This window comes from Sinocyclocheilus anshuiensis, unplaced genomic scaffold (assembly GCF_001515605.1).
Source record: "Sinocyclocheilus anshuiensis isolate Anshui unplaced genomic scaffold, SAMN03320099.WGS_v1.1 scaffold37, whole genome shotgun sequence".
Classification (NCBI taxonomy): Eukaryota; Metazoa; Chordata; class Actinopteri; order Cypriniformes; family Cyprinidae; genus Sinocyclocheilus; species Sinocyclocheilus anshuiensis.
The window spans coordinates 31,682-41,100 of record NW_015536461.1 but is presented as its reverse complement, the minus strand read 5'-3'; the positions used below and the strand labels follow the sequence as shown (position 1 = coordinate 41,100).

Sequence of the window (9,419 nt, the reverse complement as noted above, 5' to 3'; positions counted from 1 at the left end):
TGAAAAAGGCCCAGCAGAGGTTGTACTTCCTTCGCCAGCTGAGGAAATTCAACCTGCCACAGGAGCTGCTGAAACAGTTATATTCTGCTATCATTGAGTCTGGCCTGTGTTCATCCATAACTGTCTGGTTTGGTTCAGCTACCAAATCGGCCATCAAGAGACTACAACGGACAGTCAGGACCTCTGAGAGGATTATCAGTGCCCCTCTGCCCAGCCTCCAAGATCTTTACATCTCCAGAGTGAAGAAAAAGGCTTAGAAAATCACCTTGTACCCCACACACCCAGCCCACTCTCTCTTCGAACTGTTGCCTTCTGGTCGGCGCTACAGAGCACTGACCACCAGAACAGCCAGGCACAAGAACAGTTTTTTCCCCGCAAGCTATATTCAGCCTAAACAATTAAACTTTCGTAATTATACATCGTCCATCACAACTGACATATTTAAACACAGAATCCAAAATTTGTACACTTGTAAACTGCACACTTTGTAAATAACATATCTGTACATTTATTTAAACAATTACAATGTTTTTTCCTATACTTCTATTCTGTATATAGTACATTATTTAATAGTTTTTTTCTTATATTAGTGTTATGTTCCATCCCTACGGTGTTATTCCTATGTATGTCTGTACTTTCTTCTGCACTGGAAGCTCCTGTCATTAAGTCAAATTCCTTGTGTGTGTAAACATGGTAATAAAGCTCTTCTGATTCTGATTCTATATCAAAGACGGAAGCTTTCCGGCTTCCGGCTTCGCTACCGTTCGGACGTTCTTGCTTCACACAAAACAAGGGGTGTCTGCTTTTAGTTATTATGCCTCCCGCAGTTGGAATCAGCTTCCAGAAGAGATCAGATGTGCTAAAACATTAGTCACATTTAAATGCAGACTCAAAACTCATCTGTTTAGCTGTGCATTTATTGAATGAGCACTGTGCGATGTCCGAACTGATTGCACTATATTTTATGTATAATCGTTTTCTATTCTTAACCGTTTTAAATTCATTTTAAACCTCTTAAATCAATTTTTTTATAATTTTCAAAGTTTTTAAATTCCTTGTTTTATTGGTGTGAATCACATTGTTGTGATTATTTTTTTTCTTTTCTTTTATGTAAAGCACTTTGAATTACCATTGTGTATGAAATGTGCTATATAAATAAACTTGCCTTGCCTTGCCTATATCACGATTTGATTTAAGTGTACTGACTCTTACTGACTAATTTTTCATCAAAAAAATAAGACAAATTCCATGAAATTCCGCGTTATACAGAAAATTCTATTTTTATGACTGGATTCCGCAATTCCGTCCATCTTTCCTGCATTATGGAAATCATAGGGCCCTACTAATGTAGCAAACGAGTATGATAAGCTCATTGTGAAAGTAAAAGATGGGGACATTGTTTTTTATTTACTTTAGCATTGAGTCTCTCCAACTAGGTGACAACGTAGTGTTAAATCACCATTCAACAGACTCAAGCCACCACCGCAGTGCCATCTATTGGACTGCAGACAGGTACTAACTTTTCAATATGCTACGTTACTGACTGTGCTGACCATATACTGTAAAAAAAAGATGGATGACGCGTCTCCACTTCCTTCCACTATAGAAAAGTGAAGCCAAAGCATCTCAGTATGGCCGCTGCCATCTTGAGTAAATGACGTCATTTGGAGCCAGAGTCTGCACAGTAGATAATTGTTTGGAGCCAGAGTCTGCGCAGTAGTGTCGTCAGGTGGAGCCACGGTATCAAAGTCCCGCCCAAACTCCCGCAGACCCAATCAACCATAACGACACGCCACGTTTTTATAGCATCAAATTTCTATCTAAAATCAAACTTATCACAAAAACAAACAGTTGAACATATATCAGCATGATAGCTACCTTAAATGACCAAAACCATCTTTCGGAAAATTGTATTGGAAGTGTAATTAAATTTTTTTAAAATTTTGATTCAAGTCCCATTCGTTTACATGGAGAGGGTTGGTTTATGACCTGTACTGCTGCCAGCCACCAGGGGGCGATCAAAGAGCCTGCAGCTTCACTTTTCAGGATGTGTGAGGCACACCCAGTGCTGGCACAAAACAGGACACGACAAAGCAACCGTTGAAAATCATTTGTACTTTGTGTCAGTACGTCATAAATAGAACGCGGTATCAGTTTACTGTCAGGATTTGTCGTGTCGTGTCACGCCGCATCCAGTGTAGACAACATAACTGATTTTAATGGGTTCTATTGTATTTTGCCGTGGTGCTCGCTTCCGGTGTAGACACCCAGTTAGGAAATGTGATGTAACCGATGTGATAAGCATGAGTTCTAGGCCGCGGTGCGGCTGGTATAAACACCAGCATTGACTGAGTGGACGCGAACAGTTCCGGTGGCCGTGGAGCCGTAATGTGCCGCAGACGCATGCCGTGATGCGCAGATCAGCTCTAACGTCACTGAATCTGCTGTTAGAAATGAAGCATCCATTCATCACATCATGCAAAACTAAGAATTAGAATCATTGTAATGTGACCATCAAATATAGGTGCGGGGTCGGGTGAAGTTTGAGCCAGTGTTAATTTCATCAACGAAGACGACGACGAAAAATATTCGTTAACAAACATTTTTTCTATGACTAAGACGAGACGTTGACGAGCTAAAGCTAATATCTGATGATAAAAACTATGACTAAATGTATGTCTCGTCTTCGCTAATGAGACGAGACGGGACTATAATCTTATTTGAGGACTACCGGACATTCAAAATACATCCTATAGGCTACTGTCTTGTCCTTCAAAATGTGCGTCCCTGTCATTGGACAATCGGATAATGGGCGTTTGCATATCTAGTCTCAGTATGGCAGCTGCACAGTGGATGGATAGGCTACAAAAACGCGAACTTCCGATCTGACACAATGGCCTCAGCACCTGAAGGGGTAGGGATAAGTTCCCGGATACGTCCCGTTTTTCCCGTGAGTCACAATTAGTTGTCGATTAACTTAAAGTTAGTGAAGGCGGGATAGGCGGAATCACGCTGATAGAAGCGATCTCTCTCGTGCACGCTTCAGTTCTTCAGTTCTCATATACAGCGCGCGATCAGTTCTCAGTGCTCAAATACACACACAGCAGTCCAAATGTCTATTGTGTAGAGTATCTCACGTACATACAGTCGGTTATGGATTAAGTGAACGTAAACGGGTGGGTGAAAACTGAACGTGTGTCAGTATTACATGCATGCCTTCCGTCTTAAAGGGACAGCATTCCTAATTAAGTACCTATCCATGTCATTAATGTTAACCAACAAAAGATGTTAAATAAATGTGTTAAGTAAACCTACTATATCTAAAAAATGAGTTTAATTTGTATCCCTTTCGTATTTGTCTTATTGTCTTATTCTGCTTCTTTTTCAAAAATTATAAATTATATAGGCCTATATTATATATGAACAACTATCATTTTTATAAGTTGCTCCCTTTTCACTACTGTTAAAGGGATAGTTCATCCAGAACTGAAAATTGTCATTTATTCAAGTTTTTCCAAATTCAATCCTTGATTCAAATTTCTCATAAGCTTAATTAATTTGGTCTAAAGAGAGAAGAATTAATGCCTATTTTTGTTTGAAAACCACATATAAAATAGTTACCAAAATAAATGTTGGTAACTGCAGTTTGACTAAAAGTAATGACTAAAAGTTGACAAATGCAATGACTTTTCGTCGACTAAAACTAGACTAAAACTATGAAGGACTCAAATGACTAAAATGTGACTAAGACTAAATTTAAAATGTCTGTCAAAATTAACACTGGTTTGAGCTCATCCACGCATCTCTACACTACACTGACCTGGGTCGCCAGTAACAAACAATGGAGAAACTAAGTAATTACACCATTCAGAAGCATTTAAACGGCGTTATATGTTCTGTTAAAAAATTTTCATATCGGCGGCATATTCGCCGATACCGATATATCTGCGACAGGCTCATATCAGCCGATAATATCGGCAAAACAATATATCGGTCGCGCTCTAGTTTAAATTAATTGAAGGTAGTGAACTGAAAAGTTTTTATTTTTTTTTATTTTTACAGTGTATTTTAAATTATTATTTTTTTTAATTACATTTTAGCTAATAATCAGTTAAAATGTTAAATCTTTTTTTTTTTTACCTTTTTCATTACCATTTTCATCAGTCGTTTATAAACATTGAAATTATACATAATGCAATATGAATTAAATTAATTGGTTCTACAAGTTGTTGAAATTAACATTTAAACAGTGGCAGTTTTAACCTGTTTTCATGATAGATCTATTCAAACATGCATTAAATAATAAAGACAACAAGTTAAGTAAACATATAATGAAAATTTTGTATAGTGAATATATTTAGTCCTCTAGAGGAAACGATACAAAATGACATTTATGGTTTGAATTTCTTCATACAGTTGACAGAATTCTAAAGCTAAGACTGTTTCATATCAAACCACAGACCACAGAAAACAGCACAGACTAAAATGTATTGCATACTGAGACAGTCAAAACGCACCATCAGAGAATCACTATTTATTTGAGGCCCGTTTAAACTGTTGGCTAAAACCTGAAATAAATTTTTGGACAAATATTGTTGGTTGGTGAACTTTTGGCGGCGCATCACTTTGTGTTCAACTGCAAGTCTTCCGGTAAACGCTCAAATAACACCAAAGGCTGTCAATTTCTTCTTATGAAAAAAAAATGTTCTTAAAATATTTTCTAGGAATGATAAATAATACTTGCAATTTTTTTTTACAAGAATTGCACTTTGGGGCATTCATATGAACTTCATACATATGAATTGTTTTATCTTAATACATTTCTTAACATTTTTATGAATCCAGCCCCTGTATCTTGAGGTTTACAAGGGCTTCACTGTCTGATTTCTGAGACGTAAAACCCATTCTCATCCTGAACGCAGAGCTTCATCTAGATTAATTGCTAATTCTCCATTATCCCTGCAGGGAGGGGAAGTACGGCCATGCCGCATGCTTTGGCCTGCAGCCCGGCTGTTTGCTCTCAGACGGGACCAGGCAGATGGCTGTGGCTGCCATGGTGGCTAACTTCAGCAAGCCCACCGCTGACGCGCCATCCCTGCTGCAGCACGATGAAGTGGAAACGTACTTCCATGAGTTTGGACATGTGATGCACCAGCTTTGTGCTCAGGTCTGAATAAAGCTTTCAGTGAGGTGTAGGTTGCAACTATTTTGCAGTCTAGTCCTGTCAAACGATTAATCGTGATTAATCGCATCCAAAATAAGTTTTTGTTTACATGTGAATGTGTGCTGTGTATAGTTTATATTTAAATATATATACTGTATGTATGTGTATTTATATATACATAATAAATATACACAGAACACATATTATGCAAACAAAAACTTGTATTTTGTATGCGATTAATCGTGATTAATCATTTGACAGCAGTATTGCAGTCTGTGAAGTTTAAATATGGACGTTCTTCTCTTCGTTCAGGCTGACTTTGCGATGTTCAGCGGGACTCATGTGGAGAGGGATTTTGTGGAAGCAGCGCATGTCCAAGCACTACAAAACAGGAAACCCCATTCCAGAGGAGCTTCTGGACAAACTCATCAAGTCTAGACTTGCTAACACAGGTGACCATAGAACACACATTGGTCATTTCCACAATAAAAACGGAAACTGATCACACACTAGCTACAAGTTAACGCAACAAATGTTTACTCTGTTTGCTCACACTTTTCTAGTCTTATTTTGAACGATTGGGTAAATAATTTTTTGAAGGAAAAAAATTGTCACTTTATTTTAAGGTCCAATTCTTGCCATTAACAAACCATTAACTACGACTTTTGCCTCAGTAAACTCCTAATTTGCTGCTTATTAATAGTTAGCAAGGTAGTTGTTAAGTTTAGGTGTGGGGTAGGATTAGGGATGTAGGGATATGTGCTTTTATAAGTACTAATAAACAGCCAATATGTTAATAATATGCACGATAATACACAACTAGTTAATAGTGGTCCCTATACTAAAGTGTTACTAAATTGTCTTTGTAAGCTGTTTTTTTACAATGCAATAATGCTGAGATGACTTTCTGTTCTGGTTTGTAACGCCCACTTTTCACAATTTAAAAAAAAGTTCCGTTCTTAAACATTTTTTAAATCCTCTGGCCTACTAACTTTTTCTTCCTGTTTTTCAGGACTGTTTAACTTGAGGCAGATTGTTCTAGCTAAGGTGGACCAGGCTTTGCACACAAAGAGTGGGCTCGACCCGGCTGAGGAGTATGCCAGACTTTGCCTGGACCTCCTGGGAATTCCTTCCTCACCAGGTGAAATGAGATTTAGGCCTCAGCAATATAATAAAAATCCTTCATGTATTTTTTTTTTTTTTTATTAAACCCCTTGATGAATATTCAATATGTAATTGCTCTGCAATGGCTTAAAGGGCAAATAAATGGAAAAATATTTGTTGCCGTATTGTACAGTGTTACAATATTCATGTAATATGCTTATAAAAAGGCAAATAAAATGAACATCACTGTAATGGTTTACCCCAAATCACAAATAAAAAAGGAAAATACGTTACATCTTTAATGAAGATATGTGCATTACAATATACAGGTGTGCACATGCATGACCTAAATAAAAAAAAAAAGTGCTGTGTAAATAAGACCGCTCATTTGAGTACCGACATGGTTGACAGCTGTTAATGCACAATCACCGTTTTAGATCGACTAACTGTAATACTATATAAGATTTTCATTCTAAATAAAATCATAAATGTGACCCTGGAGCACAAAACCAGTCATAAGTAGCACGGGTATATTTGTAGTAACAGTCAAACAATACATTATATGGGTCAAAATGATCGATTTTTCTTTTATGCCAAAAATCATTCAAATATTAAGTAAAGATCATATTCCATGAATATATTTTGTACATTTCCTACCGTAATTATATCAAAACTTAATTTTTGATTAGTGATATGCATTGCTAAGAACTTCATTTGGACAAATTTTGATTTTTTTGCACTCTTAAGATTCCAGATATTCAAATAGTTGTATGTCGGCCAAATATTGTCCCATTGTCCTAACAAACCATACATCAATGGAAAGCTTATTTATTCAGCTTTCAGGTTATGTATAAATCTCAATTTCAAAAAATGGACCCTTATGACTGGTTTTGTGGTCCTGGGTCACAAATATTGGCTGTCGGTTTCAGAGCGGAAAATGCAAAATATTCACTTTACTCAGCAGTGCTAAAACTGGCAGTACATTTGCCGGCAACTCACCAAAATAAAAGCTTTCTGATTTTAGGTTTGTAAATTATTATTAAAAAAAAGTAAATATTAGCATTTAGCATTGTATTTTTAAGTGTACTATTAAATAATTGTATTTTTATTTAAATAAACTTTTATTTTCAAATATAGTAGTATTATCACACTTTTTTATTTTTTTATTTTTAAAATAAACTAAATAAAGTGCAATAATACTATTATTACTGTTAATTAATTAATTGTTTTATTTTTTATAGTTATATTTAAAGGGTCACATTGAGCAGTGTAAGCACCAAACCAAATCTCCAGGTGCTCTCATGAGAACCAGACCGAAAAACTTATGTGCACCCCTGACAATATATTGTGAAATGGTTCCGGTGGTGATACTGGTTGGAAAGATCTTTCAGCCAATCAGATTTGAGGACCGGAACAAACTGTTATATATGCATTTTTTATTGTTATCAGGACCTCCTCATTCTTATTTTTTTCTTGTTTTTTTTTGGTGCTCTTACAGGGACAAACATGCCTGCTACCTTCGGTCACCTGGCAGGAGGATATGATGCTCAGTACTACGGTTACTTGTGGAGTGAAGTCTTCTCCATGGATATGTTCTATGCCCGTTTCAAACAAGAAGGCATCATGGACCCTAAGGTTAGATTAACCAATAGTGCTTGTGAATCCTGTGTGTAAATGTCCTTTGTGTCTACTCATGTTTCTGTGTTGTCTCGTAGGTGGGTCTGGACTACAGGAAGTGCATTCTGAAGCCTGGAGGATCTGAGGATGCTGCTGACATGTTGAAGAAGTTCCTGGGAAGAGAACCCAAGCAGGATGCTTTCCTCCTCAGCAAAGGACTCACGGTTGAGCGGGAGCCGGGCAAGCCCTGCGCCTGCTGACTGCCTGAATGTTAGGCTAAGCCCTTAAAGCCTCAGACTGATACCTCCTAAAAAAAACAAAAAGCTTATTCACTTATCACAATAGCTTTCACTATGAAAGTTTGAAGCGTTGTTTTAAAATTGAAAATTGTATTGACATCTGTCTAAAAAAAGTTTACAAATGACACTCTTGTTGCGTTTGAACTGTTTTCTGTTGAGCATAATGAATTCCCTGTGGAAAATGCCTTGGAGCTGCTTCAGTACACTCATAACACATAATTCGGCTGATGTCACATACGGGACTCCAGCTACATGATTAACAGCAGGTCACCAGAAAGCAATATCTTTGCTTTGTTTTAATGGGAGATTCTCAAAAACACATGTCCAGCTCACACCCTGCCCCAAAATCATGAAAAAAAAAAAAAAAAGAAATTACATTTTGCATAAAGTTGCAAAAATTATTTTAGCTTTAATTTTCTTCACCTGTGACTTTGACTTGACTTGACATTTGACTTGAGTTTTTATAATTTCCTTTTTTTCTTAATGGTCATTCTATAAACTTATATACGGTGGCCGAGAAGTGCAAAGCAAATCACAATTCTGAAAACAAAGTAACAAATTACAAACGCAAATGCAAGTCTAAAAAACAAAATAACAATTCAGAAAGCACAACAACAATTCAGAAAACAAAATAAGTCAGAAAACACAACGACAAATCCGAAAACAAATTAACAAGTCAGAAAACAACGAGAAATCAGACAAACCGAAAGGGGTAGGTATAGTTTGAGACAGCGCCATTGGTTTGGGATTACTCACCACTGACCCGAGAAGTGCAAAACAAATCACAATTCTGAAAACAAAATAACAAATTACAAACGCAAATGCAAGTCTAAAAACCAAAATAACAATTCAGAAAGCACAACAACAATTCAGAAAACATTATAACAAGTCAGAAAACACAATGACAAATTTGAAAACAAAATAACAAGTCAGAAAACACAACGACAAATCCGAAAACAAATTAACAAGTCAGAAAACAACGAGAAATCAGACAAACCGAAAGGGGTAGGTATAGTTTGAGACAGCGCCATTGGTTTGGGATTACTCACCACTGACTGGACGAGACATCTTTTTTGGGTGAACTATCCCCTTAATGGCAGAGAATGGTGACTAGTTTTTTTTTTTTTTTAAGCGGATGCATATCTGTCGTAAAATAACCCTATGCATCTCGTGGCGTATATTCCAAGCATTCTGAAGGTATACTGAGGGTTTGGTGAGAAACAAACCGAAATGGC

General features: G+C 36.8%; 1 pseudogene; it reads left to right on the top strand.

Moving 5' to 3' along the window:
- The window catches only part of LOC107703954 (thimet oligopeptidase-like), a 20,890-nt pseudogene extending 12,593 nt beyond the window's left edge, over positions 1 to 8,297 (top strand).
- The last annotated feature ends 1,122 nt before the right edge of the window (positions 8,298 to 9,419 follow it).